We start from the raw sequence: 24258 nt of genomic DNA, 5'->3' as shown, positions 1-24258 counted from the left end.
TCTGTAGCCAGCACTGCCGCGGGTCGGGGAGGGGTGCACCCTCCAGGAAAGGACGCACACACCCAGGATCCCTGACTTTGGAATTAGGAAGGAAGCATCAGCTGTGACACCTGACAGACCCAAGTGTGAAGCCCCTTTCTACCACTTACTAGAACCATCGACCTCCCTGGGTCTACGTTTAGTGACTCCTCCTGCATAGGGTCCACAGGAGGACACATCTGAGGCCACGTGGACAGCAGCTCCAACGGGCTTGGCGCACAGTAGGCCCTCAGCACCTGTTGGGTGGGTTGAGGGTGGGTTCCTGCTCTTACCGTCTGCGTGGAGACCATCCCAGGATGGGTCGCTCCTGCCTGGCCTGGCCCAGCCCGTGAGCACACTTTCTTCCCCACAGACAGGAGACGGACCAGTGATCTCTAATAACCCCTGTCCAAGGCAGGAGAAGGCCATTGTTCTTGGCTCCCTTCCTCCAGGAATGAGAAACACAGCCAGAGCCTTAGCGCTGGGGTCAGCCAAGGCCTGGGATTTCCCCAGAGGTGTATGTCCCCAAATAACTGATTTATTCTCATTGTTATTTGCAAGTGATACATGGATAAATTTCCCTTATTTAAAAAAAGACACATTTCAGGGGGAGGTTGGAAGCCCTAATGCCAGGCTCCGTTCTCCATGGCTCTGAGGAGTGGCCACTGTTTCTCAAAAAGACTGATGTCAAGTCCAGAGCCATGTCTGCGTGTGACTGAGGTGTAGTCAGGAAAGCCCTTCTTCAGGGCTGGTGCTGCCAGGGGTCTGGGAGGAACCCACACCATCCCAGTGAGGACCAGCCACTTCCCAGGGTCCCTGCCGGCCTGAAGATGGCACAAAGAGATGAGGGAGCCGCCGCCAGGGTTCCCTCAGATGTGGATGGAGCTATAACTGCAATACTGAAAATAGCTTCCACTTGCTGAGGCTTACGTGGCCTAGACACTGTGCTGGGCAATCTCCTTGTGTCTTCTCATTTGACTCTGTGAATGAGAAGTGTCCTTGATCCCATTTTACAGGTAAGGAAACTGAGGCTCAAAGGGGTTCACATAAGGTGTCCAAAGTCTCATAATGAATGTTGGGTCCAGCGTTCAAATTCAGCCTCAGCTGCCAATGAGGCTGCAGGATTCTTGTTTCCGTTGGTACCTGGCTGACTTTCTCCCAGGTACAGGGCATCGCTTCCGGGGACTCAGGCTCTTCAGCCTCCCCCTCACCTCACATTCACCCATCTGTGGGGACCTCGCCCCTTCCTTTGACTTGAGCATTGAAGATCACTGAATACCTCTGTCTCATTCGTAGAGGAGAAAGTAGATGCCCAGAGAGGGCACGTGACCTGCCCAGGGCACACAGCAAAGCTGTCTCAAAGTTGTGACTAGGGCAAAAGTTTCCGCCTCGTGGTCAGCATTCTTGATCTTTTGACCTTATTGCTTTAATCCAACATCAGACTTTGCCGCGTGTGTGTGCGCGCGCGTGTGTGAGTGAAGAGCCGGAACGTACTGGGGGAGGGAGTGTGGGGGAGGGGTTGTGGGGGGCCCGTGGGAAAGGAAGGAAACATCTCTGCTTGGTCACCTTCTTCACATACAGCCTCAGTGTGGGCCAGCGGAGAGCCTAGCGGGCTCTGAATGAAAACAGCTACATCCCGGTTTTGCACACCCCTCCCTACCTACCTGGAGCATCGTGCTTTGGGTTTGTCATCTGGGTTAGTCCCGCATCCGCTGTCCACCTAGAGGCCGGTGGCTGGAGCACTTGCCCTGTGGCCTTGCCCTGTGGCTGAGCAGGGAGCTTTATGTAAATCCCAGGCAAGAGAGGTAGATCCAATGTCTCCTGGAAACAGTTCCATCAGCTTCCCGGGAGGGGGCTTCAGAGCTGCGAAGACCAAGACTGGAACATCAGACGAAGAAGGAAAACCCAGGACCTGAAGTGGCCCCCATCACCTCCTCTGTGAATTTCCTTTGACTCTCCATTCACCCAAGCTCTGCCTCGGCACCCTTGACCCCCCACCTCCCTCCTGTCCTCTTTCCTGCCTCTGCCAGAGCGCCCCCTGCTGGCTGCTCCCTCCACCTGTCATGCACCTGGAGGCCCCTGCACCATTGCCTTGGCTGTGCCCTCTGCTTGGAATGCCTTTCCTCACTTCCTTCTTCTCTTTGGACTTGAGCCTACTCACCCAGGAGCTATCTCCCGCATCTGCAACAGTGCTGTTATCCATTCATCTAGTGCCTGGGAGTGACAGGCAATTTGAGGTTTTGGTGAGGACGGGGGGTGGGCAACAGCAGCTAGTGGTTTAGAACATTCTCGAGCCTCTGCCCTCTCCCAGCTACTTGTGAACTGCATCTTCCACTTGGCGTCACTGCAAAGACAGGGAGTCCCTCTGCCCTCGCGCGGTGATAACATAGAGATTTATACAGTAGGCACTTAGTGAGTGTTTGCTGAATGAATAAACGAATGACAAACACATATCACTTTATTGCCTTCTGTTTTGATGTTTCTGCAGGGACTTCTTCACCCACTGGTCTAGTACTGTATACCATATTCTGCTTTAGACATTTGAGTTTCTATGTTCCCAAGGTTTATTATCCTTATTAATAATAATAACAAAATAGCTAACACTGACCTGACTCTTTCTGCCTGCCAGGCACTGATCAAAGTGTGTGTTCCATCCTCACAACAACGCTTTCAGTAAGAGCTGTGATTAGCCCCATTTTATAACTAAGAACTGAGGCTCAGAGAAGTTGAGGGATTTTCCCAAAGTCACACACTTAGTCAGAGGTAAAGGCAGGTCTTTAACACTAGCGGTCTGACGCCAGAGCCCAATATTTTATGATTATCGAGTAAATGAATGACTCTTAGTGTTTGCTATTTTTGTAACTGAACGAGCTGAGTCACACTCAGAAGTAGCTACAGTGGCCTCACTTGTGCAGAGAGAGCATGTGGAGAGAGAGCGTGTGCACACCATGTACACACACATACCCATGTTCACCCCCCTTGACTCTCTCGAACACGTGCTATCTGTGCTGGAGTTTGTCAGCATGTCCCTTAAGCTCACCTATCAAGCAGACCACACACTGGCCTCTGCACTTTATAAAGCCTCTTTGCTCAGCTGGACCTGTGGCTTCTGTGCCCTGAAAGATGGATTGTATTTAAATACAGATGGTTTGGGGAAGATTTTTGCCAGCAGAGGGGGTGGGAAACAAGCTGGTCTGGAAATGAACAGTAAGGGACAGACCCCGAGTTCCAGAATAAACCCCAAGTCCATGGAGATATGCAGGCTTGTAAAATGCTCTCGGACATCCCAGCTTGGTGAGAGTGGATGCCTCTAAAATCTCTAAAAGCCTCTTGCCTCTAAAAGCAAGACACTCATTCATTCATTCATCAAAAACTTAGGGAATCTGGGGCATTAGTGATCTTCTAGTAGAGGGAGGTGGACCTTGCTGCATAGGCAATTGTGAGCTACAGAAAGCTGTTGATCAGGAGAGTGCCATGGTCCAAGCTCTGCTCCCTGAAGATCTGTCTCCCTGCCCAGGGGAGGATGGAATGGTGGTGGGTGGAGGGGGGCACAGCAGGGAGATTGTGTGGAGGCTAATGACTGTGGACCAGGTGAGAGAGGATGAAGGCTTGGATTAAAGAAGAGGAGCCCATGGAAGTGGCAGGTAGAGGGGAAGGGGCAATGCGGGGAGATGGTTCCAGGTAGATGGGACTGAGCACTCTATCTGAGGGATAGGGAGTGGAATCCAAAAACCTGAACGTTTGGAAGATTCTGTGATTGGGAGGATAATAGTAATAGTTATAACAGGTGTTACTGGAGACTTACTCTGTGTCAGACACTGTGCTAAGTGCTTTATGTTTTCTATCACATCTAATACTCACAAGAAACCCCTAAGATAAATACTGTTATCACCTCCATCTTGCACTTGGGGAAACTGAGGCACAGGTAGCTTGGCATAGATCACACAACCAGAAACTGGCAGAACTAGGATTCAAGTCCAGCCAGCTGCCTGCAGAGCTTCCCCAGGTAACCCCTGCCCAACAGGAGGCCGGCTGCACTTCTGGAAAGGACATGCCTTTCCAAGCTGGGGAGCTGAGAGGCGAGGCCCAGGGTGATTTAGAGTCACATTAAACTGATGTGAGTGCAGACTGGACACCTTGGGGAGGAGGCCGGCAGCCTGCCTGGGCTCCCGGTTCTGTGCAGTGGGGACATCAGTTCAGAAAATTAATGAGAGGGCAGGGGAGGGAGAAAAGGAAGGAAAGGAAAAAAAAGAAAAATTGCTGACCATTATACCTGTCCTTTGGCAAGGCCGGGTAATTAGCAAACCCTTGGTGATAAAATACTTCGTTTCGGTGTAATTGCAAAGTAATTATGTGCTATGGGTTGTGTATTAATCGTGTTGATTAATAACACTCAGGTAGTAATTAAACATCTGCTTCATAATCGAGTGTGGGCTGAAGCTTAACGTACACGCACGCATCACGCATGTGTGCCTGAGCCACACGCAAAGCTCCTTAGTCCCTGTGGTGTCATACACGTGTGTGTGTGTGTGTGTGTGTGTGTGTGTGTGTGTGTGTGTGAGAGAGAGAGAGAGAGAGAGAGAGAGAGAGAGAGAGAGGCAGAGCTGGCTGAGTTAAGACACCCCTCCCTTCCCTAATATACAATGAGGCCCTTGTGCCCCCGGCCTCCCCTGGAACAGGGGAAGGAACTGACCTGGGTCTGGGCTGTACCTCACTGCATCCCCTCTGGGAACAGAACCCTGGGCCCCCCAGTGTGGGTTTTCTTCCCGGCTGAGCTGCCTGGAGAGCAGTGTGGGCAGAGGAGCTCCAGGGTTCCATATGTGGCAGTGTGCTAGAATGTCTTAGAACTCACTTTGCTGTCAGTGTTAGACTGTTTGGCTTTGAGGGTCCCTTCCTGAGCAGATGATTTTTCCCCAGAGCTGGGAGAAAGCTCTTGTTGTAGGAGCCACGGGGGCTAAGGCCCAGATAACACCCCTGCCCACCCATGGGGATTAGACTTAATGATCTGATGATCCCTGATGCTGCAAGGACCACAGCAAAACGCTGACCTGGGGACCAGGAGCCCCGATCTAGCTTGGATCCTTCCCCCACTTGCTGTGTGATCTTAGGCAACAACTCCTTCTCTGTCTCTCGGGTTCCATGTCTATAAAACGAAGAAAACTGAGCTTATGGGTCTCCAAGGGCCTTTCCAGATCTGCTGTACTCAGATTCTAATTTGGTTTGTACTAATTAGGAATCAGAGACAATTTAAATTCAATATATATGATCCTTAGTGAGTAAACAATTGGAAATAATTCCTTCCTTTATGACTTCTCAAAGGCTCACTCATAAGCAATGAGAACCCAAGCTAAAATCAATAGCTTTTATTTTTCAGACAGAGAAATTGCAGATTCCTTGAGCTGCTGGGCATTGTAATTCATTCTTGTATTTTAAAATTTTATGTTTATGTTTATGGACTGCCATTAGGTAATATGGATCCATCCTGAAGGTTGATTTTTTTCATTAACTTAACTCATTTTACTTATTAGTTCACATTTATAGCTTGGTTTTAATAAGCACACAGCACAAAAGTCATAAAACAGCCCTTTTCTTTAGCAATATTTTAAAATCAAGACTCTTCTCTGAGTCATCCCACGTTTATTTGCTCATAACTTGCTTCTCCTGTGATTGGAGCGAGCACTGCCAATTCCAGTCACTCTTTTGACCTCAGACTTCAGTGTCCTCATTTGTAACAGGGGAAGGTCACCACTAATTGATAAAAGCAATAAATGCTTACATTTTAGAAAGCAAGCATCCACCAATCGCTTACTGTGTTCAGAGTGCTTCCTCGTGTGTTATCTGGTTGAATCCCACATCTCTATGAAGTGGCTTTTTTTCACTTTACAGGGGAGGAAACTGATGCCCAGAGAGGAAAAATGACATGCTTGAGAGCACACTGTGACAGTGGCAGAGCTGGGATACAAACCCTGTATGCTTAAATCCATCATCATCTTTCCTTCCACATCTGGGTCACCTCCCCACAACCTGCCAATTTCAATACTGTCCTTCCTACTCTACTGACCCCTCCACCATCCTTTTATTCATCACAGCCCCACAGTCCCTGCCCATCCTCTTTCCACCTTTTCATCATCTGTATCCACTTGCCTGGGCTTCTTGCTGCTTTTCAACCACCTGAAACACACCTCTGCTCTATGACCTTCAGTAGCTCCCCATTGCCTATGCCTCATCATCGTTGGCCTGGCATTCAAGGACCTTAACCATCCAACCCCTTCCTGTTTCATTTCTCATTCTGCTCCTACAGGCAGCCTTGCTTCCTGGTCCTGAATACTTACCTCACACTTGGGCACCTCCGTGTCTTTGTTCCCCCTGGTCCCTTTGCCCACAGTGCCCTCTGCTCATCTCTGCACATTCAAATCTGCCTCCTCCTCCTGGAAGCCTTCCCTGGGGGTGAAGAAAGAAGGGGCGTCTCCCTTCTTTAAACTGAGAACAAGGTGATAAGCCCTCCTAAGCCACCTTGAACTATGGGGACAAGAGCATTGTCACTCTTCCCCGCATAGTTGGTGCCTCACTCATCCCTGGCACCCCTGGAGTCCTGGTACACAGCAGCTGTTCAATGAGTACTCACCAAATGAATGAATGCTCCTGTTCCTTGAGGTCTCCAGGAAATAGAACTCCTGTGTCTTCTCTGTGGCATCATAGCCAGCCCAGTGCAAACTTGGGGAGAGAGTTTGTCCAAATTCTATCAACTTCCAACAGCCCCGCCTCCCTCCATTCCCACATGCTTCCTTCTGTCTTCCTAGGATGATCACATTCCTTCTTGGTCAGTGACTGGAACATGAAATCATCTTCCTCTCTCCTCCCATCAAAACTTACTTGTCCTGGGTCCTAATTACTCAGCCTACTTCTTACTGCTGTGTGAATGGCCTTCGCATTTCTGGCAAATGAAATCCATCTATGTTGTTAATAGTGAATCATGATGAAGAAAATTAGACACTGAGGGCTGAGCACCACTCTGCATCTGAACTTAAGGGTCCTTGGCTTTATAGATGGAGAAACTGAGGCCCAGGGGAGGGGCAAGGGGGACTTACATAAAGGTGTTGGCTAGATTCCCAGCCAAGGCTCTCGAGGGAACTCCCTACACTTCCTCGGTTATCTTGGCCACTGGGATTACAACCACAGCCCTGTCTGTGGGCACAGCACTTTATAGTTTGCATGTCTTTTCTCTTAAGTAGTCATCTCAGCACCTCTGCGAGGGTTCACTGAGGCTCAGAGAGGTGGATTGCATTCCCTAATCACACAGCCAGTGGCTAGTGGCAGAGCCAGTGCTGGAAGACAGGTCTGGCTAGTCCTCAGTGGGTGCAAGGGACACTCGCCCACTGGCTTCCCTGTCTGCTGGCAGCAGCCCCATCTGTATGCCTGGCTCGATCTGCAGGATCTGCATGTAGCCCTAGGGATTGTGGAGGAGACTGAGCTGAGGGAGAGGCCAAGGGCAGGACATGCTTCTCTCCTGAGCGGCAGTGAGGGGAGTATGGGAGCCAGGAACAAGCGATGTAGGTCAGGACCAGGAGGCAGTACCCGTGAGCACAGGCCCAGCTCACAGCCCACAGACCAGGGCTTCCTAGGCTGCCATGGGATGGCCAGCACCTTCTGCCTGCCCGATCCCCAGCCTCATCATCGGCTCCTCAGCCACACCCTCCCCACCCAGCATCCCCACAGGGCAGCAGCTTCATTCAGCAATGACCCACTCACATTTACAAGTACACAGACTGACACGGGAAACTCCCCTACCCCTCCCACACAGACATGATGTTGCCCACCCTCACATAGCACTCGAGCTCATTTACATGTATTTATAACACAAACACTGCTGAATTTCTCCAGTTCATCTTTAAAGAGTCTAGATGGCGGCACCCCATAACCATCTATGGGCTCAGGTGTACATCAGAAGTTAGTAAACGGACCATACTTCAATTAAAAAACCCAAAACTATGGGGCTCAAATCCAATCTGTGCTATTTAACAACCATGCATCTCCCAAGTTATTTAACCTCTCTGAGCCTCAGTTTCTCATCAATAAAATGGGAACGTGTATGGAAAGCACTGACCACAGGACTCTTCTGTCTCATTTCCCACTCTGCCCTGACAGACAGCCTTGGCTCCAAGTCCCCACTCTGGTCTCCACACACGCATATCGGGCACCTCCTCCAGGAAGCCTTACGTGCTTGCAGGTGTCAACAGTGCCAGCGTCATAAGGACATTAGAAGAGGAGGAGCCTTACACTGGCATCTCTGCCTGTGAGCTGGGAGGTTTAGAGCTGACCCTGAGAAATGGTAGGGATCAATGATGTATCTGACACCCCCTTTCACAGATGGAGAAACTAAGGCCCCCCCAAAGGGAGGATGTGCCAGAGTGCTCATAGCAAGTTAGTGCAGCATTGGGACTGGAACCCAGGATTCCTGCCTGCGGATCCCTGAGGTCCCCTGCTGCCACCTCCTCCTGGGAGAGGACTCCCCACTCCCATGGCTGTTAAATGGGTGGGTGGTCTGCTTCTCTCAGCAGGTTTGAGGGAGTGTGGGCTGGGGTGGAAATGAAAGGTGGAGGCTGGGGGGTCCCTCAGATGAGCCTCCATTGGGCTGTGTGTGGGGAGGAGGCCCAGAGGGGCCAAGACACATACATCATCTGGATAGGGGCCACAGCAGGGACCACCGGCGGCCACATCTCACAGCATGCTGCTAAAACAGTCTCCGTTGTCACCTCTTTCCTGCAGCCATTTGTTTATTTCTTGATCATACCCTTATTGGAAAAAGCCGAGAATGCCACCCCTCCTGGGGAATTCGCCCCGCACCCTCCACCCCTCCACAGTTCTTCTGTGCTGGCTGCCATCTGGTGACATTAGCTCACCAGCTTGCAGAGTGCTAATGACATTTGCATTTTGCTGGCTGGTGAAAAGTGGGCTGGGGTGTAGCAATCAATCCCGTGGGCAGGTGGGGGTTGCAGCCAGGAGGGAGCAGCAGGTATGCTGGGGACCGACGCTAGTCTATGAAGGCAGAGACAAGGATGGAAGGTGGGAACAGAGGGAACGAATCACTGGTGGAATTGAGAGATTTTTGTCCAAAATCTTGCCAAGGACACAAAGCAACTCCCAGTCCAGTGCTCCACCCACACACCCACCGCCCCCCGCAATGCACATAATCCCTCCTCTGTGTCGCCTCCCTAACATTTATTGAGTGATTGCTATGAGCCAAATGCTCTCTGCTGTGGCTTCACAGACTTATGAAAGTCATTTTCACTCCCTGCAGTCCTCAAAGAGAGATGCTATTATTAGTCCTGTTTTACAGAAGAGGAGACTGATGTTCCGAGAGGACACCTGACTTCCCCAGGGTCCCAACCCCAGAAAGAGGTTGCCCCAGCCATGTGGATGAGTCCACTAGCCTCCAAGCCTATGCTCCCAACCACAGTGGACACTGCTTCCTGCACCTTGTCTGGGCTTGAACACAGCCCAGAAGCAATTCTCTGCTCTGACTTGTGACCAGTGTCCAGCTGTCAGGCAGGCAGCAGGCTCCCACCCTGTGCCCAGGCTGCTCCAGGGGTACCAGTCTGACAACGACAAAGGAGGGTGCAGCCCTGGAGAGAGCAAGCAGCCATGAGTCAGGAGAGACCAGGCTTTAGACCTCACTCTGCCACCAACTTGCTCTGTGACTTTAGGCAAGTCGCTGCCCCTCTCTGGGTATTGGTCTCCTCATTAGTTAATGAGGCCACTGGTCTGGCTGGATGGAGCCTCCCAGGAATGCATTTTCACATGAAGAAGAATCTCTCCACCTGTGCGCATGAACTCAGAGTTTCCTCCCCCCACTTAGACGTATAAAATTATGTTTCACAGCAGAGCAAATCAGGAAACATTTGTCAAGCCTCCCTCTATGCAAAGGGCACCATGCTAAACACAGTGGGCATGACACTTAAGTATTTTTATTCAGGACGTACACACAGGCATATGCATATCTTTGTGTCTTGGAATTGTTTGCAGGCAAGTTCAGCTGGGACCTTAATGATGGCTCCCCAATCCTGATGTATGACCCCAGGTTACTGCCATCTGCTCATCACATGGTCTCCTCAGGGGCCCCAAGCGCATTTCAGACAAAAAGAAGAGACCTCGGGCAGTGTGAGCTGGTGGGTTCCCCACCCCTGACCCCCGCTAGGCAGTCACGGCTGGTTCTGCTTGTCTCTGACAGGTGGGCATCTCCTGGACAGCCCTAAGCTTGCAGCAGCCAGACATTCTGACACTGTCGTCAAAGCAGCGTGAACCCTTTGAATCTGAACTTCTAAAAAGTGGACACAATCTTTTTCCAGACTTCTCAACGCCGGCTACCCAGGTAAGGGAGTTCAGGCTGTTCAGTGCGGGCTTTTGTGCAGCTTTTGCTGCTGTGGTGGTTGTTGCTAATCGCAACTGTCAGCAGGGCACTCCGCTGTTCTCTGTCACAGTTGGTTGTTCCCTTCATTAGCAGGAGAGCCCAGTGGTTAAGGCTCTAAAGTCCAGCAGACCTGGGTTCAGATCCTGAACCACCAACTACTAGCTGTGTGACTTTGGGCAGGTGCCTCAACCTTTCTGTGGCTCAGCTTCCTCATTGGTCAAATGAGGAAGCAACAGCACCCACCTCCTGGGTTTGTAGTGATGATAAAATGAGGTAACATGCGAAAAGGGCTCAGAACAGGACACGTAGTAAGTTCAGAACGCAATAAGCATTAGCTGATACTAGTAGTATTCCTGCACTCGTGAAAATCCGTAATTAATTCATCTTGACGTTCTGTCTCCTGCACTAGAATGCGGACTCCGGAGGACAGGGGTTTGTCTGTCTTATCCTTGGTTGAACCCCCAGATCCCAGCAGAGTACACAGTCATTATTTGTTGAATGAATGAATGAATAAGTGAGTGAAGATGTTTTACGTATATTATGCAGAATTCTCAGGACAATCCTTGAAGCTTCTTGCATTTGTCAGGATAATGATTTGGCTGTGTGTAACAAAAATGCAAAATAATGTTCTTTAATTTAATTTTTTTGGGGGGATAATTAGGTTTCTTTCTTTCTTTATTTAATGGAGGTAGTGGGGATTGAACCCAGGAACTTGTGCACGCCATAGCACCCTGAGCTATAACCTTCCCCTAAAAATAATGTTCCTTAAACAAGAGACAGGTTGATTTGTCTCTAAGGAAACTTCTGAGCTCAGGGGAGTCTTTGACACAAATATATTAGGGGCCCAGGTTCCTTTTGTCCTGTGGCTCTCTGACCGTTACTTGTCTCCATCATCCATGGTGGCCCATGACAGTTTCTCCATTCTGGTCAGTAAGAATGGGGAAATAAGAAAAGGAGAGTGTGTGCACATCACTTTCTGTCATGTCCCATTGGCCAGGATGTAGTCATGTGGCACACCTAGCTGCAAGGGAGGCTGGGAGTTAGAGTGTTTATTCTGGGAGGCCATCTGCCTTGCCAGATAAGAGAATACCCCTTTTTTTAATCCTCCCTCCCTTCTTCTCCACCCCCAGCAACCAGTGATCTTTTCACTGTCTCCTTTCTTTTTTGCCTCTTCCAGAATATCATATAATCGGAATCATATAGTAGGTAGCCTTTTCAGACTGGCTGCTTTCACTTTGTAATAACGCATATGTCATATACGTTCCTTCATGTCTTTCCATGACTTGATGGCTCATTCCTTTTTTATTACTAAATAATATTCCATTAGATGTACCACAGTTTGTTTATCCATTCATCTATTGAAGGAAATCTTGGTTATTTCCAGTTTAGGGTGATTATGAATAAAACTGCTATAAACATTCATGTGCAGGTTTTTGTATGGACACAAGTTTTCAATCAGTTGGGTAAATATTTAGGAGCATGACTGCTGAAATATATGGTAAGAGTATATTTAGCTTTGTAGGGAACTACCAAGCTATCTTCCAGAGAGGCTGTACCATTTTGCAACCCCACCAGCAATGAGTGAGAGTTCTTTTTGCACCATCTCCTCGCCACCAATTGATGCTGTCAGCTTTGTAGATTTTTGCCCTTCTGTCAGGTGTATAGTGATATGATCTCCACTTTAAAGTTGAAGATCTTGAGATTTAGAGGGAACAATTTGCCCAAGATGATAGAGCAGGTAAGAGATCCAGAAACTTTCCCCACCTGCTTGACAGCTGAGCCCAAGCCTATCCTGCCACACCCCACAGCCTCTGCCCACAGCAGGTCTCTCTGAGACCATGGACCAAAGCCGTGGGGTGACTCTTCCCACCCCAAGCTCAGAAGTGGCTGGATTCCAGGGCCCTCATTCACTGTGTAGTATCTGTCTCTCCCAGTAGAACTGAAGTTCAAAGAGCCCAGGTTGGAGAGGTCGCACTAGATTAGCCAAAACAACCCTAGGAGGGACTAGACACCTGGGATGGCTGGGGTACAGGTGAGCCCTGCAGGCTGCTGATCTGTGCCCAGTCCTTGGATCTAAGGGGAAGGCTGGAGCTGCTGCCCAGGTCAGCAAAAACCAATGACGGGCCTGACATGAAGGTTGGCTGCAGGGGAGACAGGGTGGGGCTGGTAGGGGTGGGTTGGGGTGATGAGAGGCCAGGCAAAGGCTGAACAGAGGTCAGAGTTTGCATCAATTTGGAGCCAACACCAAACTCAACCTGATTAAGCAAGAAAACAGGCAATTTATTCATTTTTTTTATTGGTTTCCAATAGAGTAGCAATGTGGGGCCTGTTTACTGGTGTCCAAGACTCAAATGATGCCCATGTCTGTGCCTTCTGCTTCCCTCCTTGTGGGCTTGGGTCCCTGGCAGACACTCTACATGTGGTTCCAGACTGACATCCTGCTCGTCACAAAGCCAGTAGAAGGAAAGCTTCTTTTTCCCAGGAGTTCTTACAAAACTACTAGAGCTGAATCTTATTGGCTGCTCTTGGGTCACATGACCATCTCTGACCAATCACTGAAACCAGAAAGAGAGAGTATGCTGATTGGCCAGACTAGGTCAGTGCTGAGTGTCTGTGGTTGGGGGTGGGGGGGTGTTACGAGTGGGAGGAGTCAGCCTGAGTGTGTGAGAGGGCTGGTACCCCAAAGGGAAAACCCAGGTGCTATTTTCAGAAGAAGGAATGCCAAGCAGACCAAACAACAGGTGCTCCCTGCTGGTGCCATGGCAGGGGGTGGGTGGGTGAGCGAGCAGGAGGGCTGATTTGTCCTAAATATGTCCTTGCTGTGGCTCACAGTACAGGGCTAGCCGCTCTCTTACAGGTATGCCTTGGTTTCAGTGGCTCTTGTATCTGAAAGCCTGATTTGCATACACGTGTGCATGCTCACACACACACAATGTATCTACAGATGGTGCTTCACTTTCTTAAAGGATTGCCCCAGAAGATCCTTCACATACTGAGTCCTTGTGCTCCCTAGAGGCCACCCCACTGTTTCAGCCACCCCACATCTGGCCACTTTGGATTGCCCTCCATTCGCTGGGAGGGCCTTTTGCTTTCTTTCCGCACCCTCAACCCCCGCCCCAGCCCCTCATCACTGGGGAGAGTTTCTTGAGCCACTTTAGCATTTATCTACCTAAATGGCCCCTCTGAAGACCCAGCCCATGGTGGTCCAGCCCCGGGCCTCAGCCCTCCTCTCTGCTTCCCGCTTCCTGGCGACTCTCCGAGGGAGGAAGAGGAGAGGAGGCCATCACTGGTTGAGCAGGAGCCCTGTTCCCGAGGGGCCCCAGGAGTTCCAGGGTTTCCAGACCAGCCTCGATGCCCCAGTTGACGTCCACCATGGAAGCTCTGTTATGCATTTAGGGTGCGGTGTACGATTTCATTCGAAAAAAGATTGCTCTGCAGAAAAAAGATGGGAAACCGCAGTGTGTAATGCTGCCTCCCAGGCAACTGTGGCTGAGTGTTTTTGAAGATCTGGCCTGTGTTGATTTCGGTCAACCACAAACCTCCTGGCCCTGTACCAGCCTCTCTCTCGCCGGTGAATTCTGCACCTCTGACTCATGGCCCAGACCAGCTCAGCATTCAGCACCACCCTGCCTTATATGGGGTGCTCACTGCTCCTAGGTCAATGCCTATTAATTCATTTCTTCAGCCAATGGTAATTGACTGACTGTGTGGCAGGCCCTGTTTATTTGCTGGGGACTGGGAACAGGCAAAGCTGAAAGGTCCCTGCCCTTGGGGATCCCTGCCTTCTCTGGGAGATCCACTGAGGGCAGGACCCTTCCTCTGGGTGTCTTGTCCCCAACCCCTCATCCAGTATCTCATTCAGTGCCAAACCATAGCTGGAATTGGTGGATGTTTGTCACCTGATTATTTTCCACATTGTTTTTTAAAGCCCCCACTTATGACTGATGCTGCAGAGATGCTAGAATGATTTTGTCCTCACCCTCTAGGACTTAGAGTTTAAGATGCAGCTGGTCATAGGTCCTGGAGAGAGAGGGAAGATCACAGTTAGAGATCTGTCTGCAAAGCCAGTCAGGCATGTACACAAGTCAACAAAAAGAAAAGGCCAACCTCTCTGCTCCCACTCCCTCTCTGTTCATTCAGCAGCACCTCAGAGACCAGCACTGAGAGCCCCTTAAGGGTCCAGCCCCTTAGAAGGGAGACAGACAGGAAAGTCAACCCCTGTCATCCAAGGTACAGAATGGGAGGGTTCAGAGCAGAAATGTAAAGGAAGGCTTGGAGGTTCCAAGACCAGATTGAGAAGTCACTTCAGAGTGGTGATGGTGGTGGGAAATCAGGGAAGGCCATGCATTTGATCTGGGCTTTGAAAACTGGGTAGGATATGGGACAGGTGAGGATGCTGGGCAACCCAGGAGGAAGAAACAGTGGGAGCGAAGGCCTAAATGCTTGGAAGACTGTGCCAGGCAGGAAGTGAGATGAAGGTGGTCAGCTTCCTCCCTGCAGGCCTCCAGGCTTGGCCGGGCAGGCCTGTGACCGTCTTCAGGGCTGCCTTAAATCACAGCCTGGGTTTAGAGTTGAGTGGCCCTTTCACTTTCACTTCTTTCCCTCCATGCCCAGGAGAGGGAGTTTTTTTTTGAGCGGGGGGGGAGTGGAGGGGCTTTAGAAGAGATGGGACTTCACAGGGGCCAAGTGTAGTTCATCCTTCCATCTCGAGGTCCTTTGCAGAACTTAGAAATCATGTTCACTTACAGTGTTGCAAGCAGCAGGCCTAGCAGCAGACCCTGGGCTGGAAGTGAGGAGACCTGAGCTCTTGTCCTAGCTGTGCTACTGGTGGCCTCAGCCTCCCTGTCCTAAAGTTTGTTGATCGTGAAATGAGGGATGAAGCCCCTTCCAACTTTAAACTTTTATTCCAAGTCAGACCTTGTTCAGATCCCGGTAGTACTGGTAGTACAGCCTTGGCCCCCTGAGCCTCAGTTTTCACATCTATACATTGGGGGTAATAATACTCCATATCTCACAGGACTGATGTGAAGATTGAATGAATAACTAAATGAGATAATGTGTGTGATGTCACACCGGCCAGAGGGTCCGTGCTTTGTGATAGCACTGATGCTATTGGTGTTATTTTTATTTGTATTTTTAATTTTATAACTCTGTGAGAGGAGTGCTCAATAGAGTCTTTGGTGTATAGGTGCCTGGAGGGCAGCCTAAGGCCTTGTCCCCCAAAATCTGGTGACAGGGCTGAGAGTTACACCCCTCCCATCTCCCAATGGGGGCAGAGCAGCCTTCCTCGAAAATCACATTTAATTCCTTCATCAAACATTTATCTGAGGGGCACATGGGATCCTATTGAACGGGACACCCGAGTTGCCTGCTCTCTGCATTCAAGCTGCACTTGGGGCCGCCTCTGCCCTCCAGCTGGCTCCATGGACACCATTGGCTAAAGGAGCTCCCGGCTAGCCTGACCGCACTCAGGTCTGCAGGCTGGAGCCCCGGGGAGAAATCCCACCCGGCCTCCCATGGCTCCTGGAGCTTTACATAACCCCTCTTTTTCCATCCTGGGGCTAATGGATGAAATGCCAGAGAACCCACCACATTTAGCTGGTCTGGCATTGTCCCTGGACCAATGAGATGGATTGGATGGCCAAGACCAGGCTCAGCATTATGCCAATTAAGGCATCGGAGAGTGGAAGCCTATCAGTGGGCATGTATTACAGAGCTGTGTTGCATTCTTACCATCTGTAATATTTGTTTGGATCTCAAATCACAAAAGGTTTGGGGTCTTTCTGGAGGACGCAAAGTCGGCAAATTGGAAGGTGCTGAGGGATCCAATCTGCCTTGTGTTCACCTGGTCCTTTTCTGGTGACTGAGGGTATCCCGCCCACTCTGGTCCCCAGCATTTAGCACGGAGCCGGGCATGCCAGGGCTTCAGTTAGGGGGTGGTGAATGTTTGGACAGATGGATGGATTATAGTGGATGCACAGTCAGACACGTCTTCCTACCCTCGGCCCAAATTTCCAAAGTGGTTGGTGACACCAGGCTCTGGGTTGGTTTTCCCATGACAATTTCATGTGGGGTCCTGTGCAATCCCAGTGGTTTTCAAGCAGTGGAGTGGACTCAAAGCAAATGGCTCTTGGGCCTGTCAATTTCTTGGTTTCAGTTGCAGGAGGCAGCATGGGGTGTGCCCGGATCTAAGAATGAGAACTTGCTGTCAGACACTGGCAAGTGCAGACCCCAGCTCCAAGGCTGGGTGACCTTGGGCATGTTATTTAGTCTCTATCAAATTCTGTTTTCTCATCTAGAAAATGATAGGACTAATAGCTTCCTACTCATAGGGCTGATGAGCATTAGATTAAATACTGGGTGTTAAAACACGGAGCAGCGCTCTGGGCACGTGGTAAATGCTCAAGAAAGGATGATGATGATGTATTTAATGACCCCTAAAGCTGCTGTTGCACAAACTTCTCTCTTCCCAACAGAGTTTTGCAGACTGCCTTGAATATTTAAGACAAAAATTATTTTTGGAATTTATTATTACAGAAGTAATACATGCTCCTTAAAAATTCAAATGATCTGGAAGGATTTAAAAGCAAATGCTTCCCCACCCCCACCCCAGCCAGCTTCCAGCTTCTTCTTTCTCTGTCCCCAGCAGTATCCTCTTTGAATGTGGAGCTTCCCAAATCTGGAAATTTTCCCCTTCTTTTTACCTCAAGTGTGGGGGGCAGGAATGCAGTCAGGAGGGGACAGTGGCCAGATGACTGTTGCATCGAATTGCCATCTAGGCCAAAAGTGCTGAGGCTGGTGCCCTAGTCATCCCACTGGAGCCGGGGGCAGCCTGTGTGTCCTTGGCTCTGGTATGCTCTGAACCTTGAGGGTCTCCAGTGCTCTGTGTCCTGGAGTCCTGGGGCCATGGCCTGAGATGCCACATTGGGGCCAAGTTTGGAGTAAGAGGCTCGTAGACACCATGTCTGGCCGCGTGGCAGGGTGCTCTCCTCTGTGCCCCAGGGCTCCGTGCAAGCAGGCTTCCATGTTCCTGGCAAGACAATTGCTCGTTCCTGTCCACCCTCTGACTGTTTGCACTTCCATGCCATGTCCTCTGCGCCCACACTCTTTCATGCCTCATCAGGAAGGGGCCAGGGCCTAGCACAGGGCCCAGCCCATCATCAGTGCTAAATGGACTTCGCAGCAGGTTTGAGTTTTATCTCTGAAGACATGCCATCTGCCATTATTTCTCTAGCTCCGACTTGATCCACGGCTGAGCCTCCCCGGCCCGCTTGAAGGACATTCAATCCCAGCCATGATGGGAGGGAGGATTCTCACCCTCTCGGATCATGGGGAAGGCTTCGTGGCCTTTCTGTGGCCCAGAACATTTTGGGTGAGACTGCTGGACCTCGGCCTGCACAGGACCCTGCAGATAGCCTCTTTTGCCCGGCCCAGGTTCCAGCAAGGGCGCGTGGGCAGAGGCCATTTCCAAGCCAGCCTGGATACAGTGTGGTTGGTCTTTGGTGGCAACTCCAAGCCATGGGTTTGGGTGTTTAGACTCCCAGCCTTTCTTGGCAACTTAGGGTGGCCCCATCGAAGTCCTATCTCCTCTTGGAGGGCTATTCCAGGAGCAGGACACGTGAGCCTGTAGCTCTTGGATCCCACAAAATCCACTTCTCCTTGCTGATGCTCAGATGCCACCCTCCCTGCCCCCGACCGTCTCCCCAGGCCTATTGTCTCTGCTCCAACTTCCTCCCTCACAGGCTCACACCCCTCCACTGCCATGGGCTCCAGACTTATGCCTCTGAAGACATTCCCAAAACCCAGATGGTGGGCTGTCTTCCTAGGCCCAGAAATCACTGTGCCCAGTCTGAGAAGCCAGCAGCCCCCAAGGCGCAGCCACCATCTTGGGAAAAGGGAAGAGAGTGCCGACAGCAGAGCGGACGAATTGGGAAAGATTGTCCCAGTCCATTCTCCTGCCACCCACATTGGCTACACCAGATGAATCAATACCTTTCATTTATGTGTTTATTAAACACCAACTATAAACCAGATTCTTTCAGAGTCTGGACATAAAACATCATACAAGATCAGCCTCAAAGAGCTTCAGGTCTAACCAGCGGTTCTCAAATGTGGTCCTCAGACCAGCAGCATCAGTGTCGCCTGGGAGCTTGTCAGAAATGCAGATATTCAGGCCACCACCCCAGACCTAATGAATTGGAGACTCAGGGATGAGGTCCGGCAATCGGGGCTTGGACAAGTCTTCCAGGGGATTCTGATGCAAGGTCAAGTTTGAGAACAACAGGCAGGCTGCCGGGATCTAATAAACTGCGATGTGGCCACACATAGCATGGGTGAAGGAGCCCATGCTGGGGAAGGGGGAGGTGCTGGGAAGGCTTGGATTATAAATGACTTAAAGGTAGACAAAGAAATCTGTGTGTGACTTGGGGGAGGGGAGTGGATTCCTGGCAGAGGGATCAGCCCGTGCAAAGTCCCTGGGGCGCAGTAGATCCAAAGCATTCAAGGAGCTACCAGTGGTGCTGCTAGGGTGGAGTGAGAAGAGGGTGTGTGGGGAGGGAAGGCATAATCAATAGGCTTCTTGTGCTCTGAGTTTGGGCTTTTCCTCAGGAGTGCTGGGAGCCATGGAAGGGTTTATGCAGAGGAGAGATGGTGGAAGATGGATGGTTGTATAGGGCCCTGGACCACAGCAGGTGACCTGTGGTGGATGGAAAGAAGGAGGCGGGGTGGGGCTGGGATACCCTGGGTCTTGGAGGAGCCCTGCCCTGTTGCTAGGATATTCCTTCAGGGAAGCTGAGGTAAGCCATCTTGTCCCTTTCTGTCTCAGGACCTTGAAAAAGTGCTGTAACTCTTACACTGCAATTAGTCTCCGCATTCATGCCCTCCCCCCCAGAGTCTCCAGCTGCTGTTTCTGGGGTAGAGGAGGCCAAAGTGCCGCCCGCATGTGTGGGTTCTAGGTCCGGCCTGGAGGCCCCAGGTTATGTAAGAGCAAACCCAGATTCCCTCTGGGTGTGGAGCAGGGTGGCGCCCCGAGGTGGATGGCGGTGTGGGTCAGAAGGGCCCCTGGCCTCCCCACCTCAGTGCTGGCTTGGGGACCCCTGTGGAGAGGAGATGGCAGGGGAAGCCCCCAGCCCAGCCCCCTCCCCAGAGGCCTCAGCCTCCCTCACTGCCATCCCAGGGCCTGGTGGGCAAATGAAAGGGAGCTGGGGCCTCTCGCCGGCCCAGGGCTCTTGTTTGGGAAGGTGGCCTCTGGTGAGCTCATCCTCTAGGGAGTCCGGGGCTGAGAGGAGGGAACCTCAGCCTGGGATCCTGAGTCCTTCAGGGAGGCAGCAACTGGGGAGAGGGAGGGTGGGGTGCCCCCACGGGGCAGCAGTGGGGCAGGTGTGAGACAGGCCGCTGGCTGGAGGGCCAGACAGGGCCCCTTTTGACCGACTGGGCAGCAGCTTTGTGGGGTGGCTCCTGCTCCCTATGCACCCGCTTCTGGGACTAGTTTAGGCCAAAGCACAGTTGCCTGGATCCCTGTGCTGCCTGACCTGGACCGGCCCGTGTGTATTCAAGTATCACGTTGGCCCCAACCAGCAATCAGCGGTGGTGTGTGGCGAGCTGATGGGGTACCAGCCAGGCCCTGCCCACTCGGTCTGCTCCCTCAGGATGGCTCAGGCCTTTCTTTCTACTTGACTCTGAGTCCAGATTTAACTCTCAAGGGAACCGATCAGCAAGAATTTGTGGCCTCACAAACTAACTGGACTGGGAGGGGTTTCAAGGTCACTGGTTTTGACTTCTTGAGAGGTTTCATTAAGCCTCTGCTTACATACTTCTAGCGATAGGGAGCTCACTACTAACCATGAGATCAACTTGCTCTGAAAGTTATTCTGCTTTGCATTGGCCTAGGTTCAAATGTGACTCCTACCATTTACTGTGTGGCCTCAGGCAAGTGACTTAACTTCCAGAGCTCTGGTTTCCTTTCATGTGAAATGGATTCGATAAACCTCTCATTTACAGAAAAGTTTAAATCAGACATCTTTACAACCATGAGCAAATCAGATCTTTCCACAGTGCATAGACCTGGTGCCCATTCAGGGCTTCTCTCCTGGTCTCCAGGTCCCCGGCCAGTCAGTCACATCACCAGGATAAATGTCCACCCCTCCCTGGCACGTAGTAGGTGCTCAGCACATGATTGGTTGCCTCCTCTCTTCCCTCAAGTGGACCCATCAGTGTCTTAAAGACAAGGCCAGGCCAAGTCCTTGGCCTTTATTCTACTCAGAGACCCTGAACCACAAGATGACCTGAGCTGCAGCCCAGCACTGGTCTCCAGAGTCTTCCAGGGGGGCCAGTCTCCTCAGGCCTCCTCCCATATGCCATCCCCTCCTCCAGCTCCTCACCCTTCTGCAGAATCCCACCAACTCACATCGCCTGGGGTTCACTTCAGGGTTTTAATGAGGTCGGCTGGTGGATCCGTTTCATTTCCTTGCATCTTACAGAATAAAAAACAAAGGAGTGCTGATGTGAAGCCACAAGTGGAGGAGACTGGAGATGACCTCGGGCCTTGTGACCTCTGACCTCAGCCTGCCACTGCCATGTTTCCCACAGGGTGCAGGCAACACCCTCAGCCATGCCACTGGCCCCTCTGGACCCATTTTATTGGTGGCAGTGCTGCTTTGTTTTTGTTTTAACAGCTTTGTAAAGGTATAATTTACGCACCATAAAATTCTCTCACTTTACGGAATTCAGCGATTTGTAGTAAATTTACAAAGTTGTGCAACCATCACTACAATCTAATTTTAGACTATGTCCACCACCCCCTAAAGAAACCTGGTACCTATTTGCCGTCAATTCCTGTTCCCACCCCCTGCTCCAGGCAACAACCAATCTTCTCTCTGTCTCTATAAATTTTGCCTTTTCTGGACTTTTCATATAAATGAAATCGTGCAGCATGTGTGGACTCCTGGTTTTTTATAGCTTGGTGGAGGTGGGTGGAGACTGCGTCCACTCAGTGATGTGCCCATCTTCCCACAGCCAGCCAAGGCCAAGTCACAAGTGTGTTTTTTTAGAGTTGGAAGAACTCATAAGAACACTGAGTGCAATCTTTACCTCAGTGCAAGAAAGAAATCCTCAGTACCCAGTTCCACACCAAGACTCTCTGACATCAGCTTGAATATAGCCAATGGCAGGCAGCTCACTACCCCCCCCCCCCTCTGAACCTACCAGAGACTGAAGGAAATTTGCATTTCCTGATCACAGGCTAAGTGTGAGGATTGCTGATGTCATTTGATCTTTGGTTCCCTCTTCTGGGATGAAATCATTTCACAGCTGAGAAAATTGGAGCTCAGAGGGCTTGAGGCTCTCACCCAAAATCACACAGGGAAAGCGACGATTTAAAGCCTGGTCTCTGATTTCAGAGAGATGGGGGAGACTCATCTTTGTATCAGGGATAGGGACAGATGGGGAGAGAGTTAAGGAAGACTTCGTGGATGTGGTGATATCTGGGTTGGAACTTGAAAAATGAGCAAGAATGAACAGAGTTGTCCTGGAAAAATTTTTTCCAGGAACTCTTTTAACTGCCAGCCCTTCTAATATGTCACAGCTGCTTGAGGCTGGAGAGAACTGTTGACTCTACTCTTGCTGTTCATTCTTCCCCGAATATAACCAGTAAATGGTGGTCCAACAGCAGTGCTTGAATACTTTCAGGGACAAGGAGCTTACCACCTTACCTGGGAACCTTTTCCACTGTGGAGCTGCTCTGGTTCTAGGCCAGCCTGAAGTTGGCCTCCCTGTATTCACAGCCAGTTTACAACCATATAGGAGTCCCTCTCCCCATCACCAGCCTGCAGGATCATAGTAGGCAGGTCTTGGAAGCAGCCTAGAAGTCTTGGATGAAATGTACCCAGTTCCACCATCCATTCTTGTGGTAGACTGTCCATGATGCTCAGGCCTGGCCACCTATATCTGGGACACTCAGCCTATACCCTCGACCTTGGAGACAGGTTCAGGTAGTTGAATGTAGACTCTGTAGCCAAAGCCTGGTTCACATCCCAGTTTTGCCACTCACCAGGTGTGAACTTGGGATGAGTCCCTTAAGCTCACCATGCCTCACTGCTCATTTGTCAGATGGGATTAAAAATAGTACTACACTGTATCAGTTAGCTAGAGCTGCCAAACAAATAGCAGAGGCTTGGGTGTGGGGCTGCTTAAACAACAGACATTTATTTTCTCATAGTTCTGGTGTCAAGAAATCTAAGATCAAGGTGCCAGAAAATTTGATTTCTGGTGAGGCCTCACTTCCTGGCTTGTAGAGAACCACCTTCTCACTCTGTCCTCACTTGGCCTTTGCTCTGCACAGAGAGGGAAAGCAGAGAGGTCACTGGTGTCTATTCCTCTTCTTGTAGGGACACCAATCCTGTTGGAGGAGGGCCCCACCCTTATGACCTCATTTAACCTTAATTACCTCCCTAAAGGTCCTATCTCCAAATACAGTTAAACTGGGGGAGTCATGACTTCAACCTGTGAATTTGTGGGGACACAATTGAGTCGACAGCAGGCACCAACCTCAGAGTGTTGCTCTGAGATGAATTGAGCAAATGTGTGTAGAGCATTAAGAGCAGTGCCTGGCAGGTGGTAAGTGCTATATTGGGGTATGCTACTATTGCCCCATTTAGCCTGCAGGGGGTAGGAGGATCCCATGTCTATCCTTTCCGCAAGTCTAGACTCTGTGGAACTCTAGTGAGTACACGCATTTAATAATAACAGATATTTATATTCAGCCATAAAAAAGAAGGAAATCCTAGAAGGAAATCCATTTGCAACAACACTGATGGAACTTGAAAACATTATGCTAAGTGAAAGAAGTCAGATCGAGAAAGACAAATACTGTATGATCTCTCTTATATGTGGAATCTAGCAGAGCTGAACTCATGGAAATTGCAGATTGGTGCCAGGTGGTCAGGAAAATGGGGAGATATTGGTCAAAAGATACAAACTTCCAGCTACAGGATTAATAAGTCCAGCAGGTGTATAGTACGGTGACTGCAGTTAACCATACTGCGTTGTATACTTGGAAGTTGCTAAGAGAGTACATCTTAAATGTTCTCACCACAAATAAACAAATGAAGGTTTTAAAAAACAGCAGATATTAGCATCATGCATCCTCTACCAGGCTCCATCTCAGTGCTTTACAGAAGTGATTTAAGCCTCACACCAGCCTGATGAGATAGATATTCTTAGTATCCCAGTTGTGCAGATGAAGAAACTGGGGCACAGAGAGGTGAAGTGACTTGCCCCAGGTCACACAACCATCAAGTGCCTAGTAAGTTAATAGCAGACAGTTATTTATTCAAGTTATACTCATTAAGGGCCATCTGACCATGCTGGGAACTCAGCCCCTGCCCACCAGGAGTTCACACTCTGGTAGAGGAGACAGACCTGTGGCCAGGTAACGGCAGTACCGTATGCTGAGTGTTCTAATGTGGCAAATCCAGGGAGCTGTCGTGGAGCTCATGACATCTGTGCTGCGGCACCTAGCAAGGCCCAGGGAGACACCAGGGAGGGCTTCCTGGAGGAAGAAACATTTAAGCGGAAGTCTGGAAGGAGGTGGGAAAATGGCATAAATGAGGAACTGGGAGTAAGAATGTGGGTTGGTGAAGGATTTCTAAGCCAATAATTTCCATTCTAAGATACTCCAGCAGTCCTATGATAGCACAGGGGTTCTTTGGTGGCCCAGAGCCTCTGACATAGCAGTGTTTCTAAATATCCTGTGCATCCTGAAGCAGCCCAGCCCCCCATGGCAACCCAAGGGTTCCATGCTGGTTCAGGGAATTATATGGTAGCCCAGAATTTTT

At 50.4% G+C, this 24258-nt stretch overlaps 1 protein-coding gene across 3 annotated transcripts in view; it reads left to right on the top strand.

Annotated features, from left to right (window-relative positions):
• TSPAN18 (tetraspanin 18) overlaps window positions 1-24258 on the top strand; it is a 173170-nt gene that overhangs the window by 102719 nt on the left and 46193 nt on the right. For all 3 annotated transcript variants that reach the window (XM_031459746.2, XM_031459748.2, XM_011000615.3), the window contains one exon: window positions 10247-10387. The gene's annotated coding sequence lies outside the window, so the exon portion shown is untranslated. The remainder of the gene's footprint in view (window positions 1-10246; window positions 10388-24258) is intronic.

This window comes from Camelus dromedarius, chromosome 12 (assembly GCF_036321535.1).
Source record: "Camelus dromedarius isolate mCamDro1 chromosome 12, mCamDro1.pat, whole genome shotgun sequence".
Classification (NCBI taxonomy): Eukaryota; Metazoa; Chordata; class Mammalia; order Artiodactyla; family Camelidae; genus Camelus; species Camelus dromedarius.
The sequence above is the reverse complement of the archived record's forward strand: the minus strand, read 5'-3'. Positions and strand labels throughout refer to the sequence as shown.